Here is an 805-nt window from a genome sequence, read left to right on the forward strand (position 1 = left end):
TGCCCCGCAGGCTCCGGGGCCCTCGCTTCATGGTGCGGGCGCCTCCGCACAAGCCGTGGGGACTGAGGCTGAGTGGGCCTCCGGGGCCCTCAGGGAGGAAGCGGGGGGCGGGGGGAGTACTCTGCCCTGCCCTGCCCCCGCCTGCTGGGTGGGACCGAGCTCTCCTGGGGCCCCCCTTTCTTTGTTTCTTTTTTTTTGAGACGGAGTCTCGCTCTGTCGCCCAGGCTGGAGTGCAATGGTGCGATCTCGGCTCACTGCACGCTCGGCCTCCCAGGTTCAAGCAATTATCTGCCTCAGCCTCCTGAGTAGCTGGGATTGTAGGCGCCCACCGCCATGCCCGGCTAATTTTCGTATTTTTAGTAGAGATGGGGTTTCACCATCTTGGCCAGGCTGGTTTTGAACTCCTGATCTCGTGATCTACCCGCCTCGGCCTCCCAAAGTGCCGGGATTATAGGCGTGAGCCACCGCGCCGGGCCTGGCCTCTCTTTCTTCCTATGGCTCCCCAATTCCGTCACTCAACCAGCACCGCCTGGGTGGGCTCTCTGCTGGGTGCTGGGACTGTCTAGGGGCAGACCAGAGCCTCCTCTTGGGTAGGGAGGGGGATGGGCCCCGCAGCCAGGACACAGACCCTGAGTGGTTCCCCTGCTCCCTCTAGCCAAGGCTGCTCCATGACCTCGGATGCTCCCCTGCCATCTCCCCTACCCCACTTGTCTCCTCCTCTAGGGAGTCCTCCTGCCCTTCCTGGACAGAGCCGGTTGGGGACATCAGACACCTGCTTTTTTTTGGAAACGGAGTCTGGCTCTGG

The 805-nt window shown here is 62.9% G+C and overlaps 1 protein-coding gene across 1 annotated transcript in view; it reads right to left on the reverse strand.

Moving 5' to 3' along the window:
- Window positions 1–805, reverse strand: part of TNFRSF13C (tumor necrosis factor receptor superfamily, member 13C) — a 10,226-nt gene that overhangs the window by 1,491 nt on the left and 7,930 nt on the right. The window lies entirely within an intron of this gene.

Source organism: Colobus angolensis, unplaced genomic scaffold (genome assembly GCF_000951035.1).
Source record: "Colobus angolensis palliatus isolate OR3802 unplaced genomic scaffold, Cang.pa_1.0 Scaffold239, whole genome shotgun sequence".
Taxonomy (NCBI): domain Eukaryota; kingdom Metazoa; phylum Chordata; class Mammalia; order Primates; family Cercopithecidae; genus Colobus; species Colobus angolensis.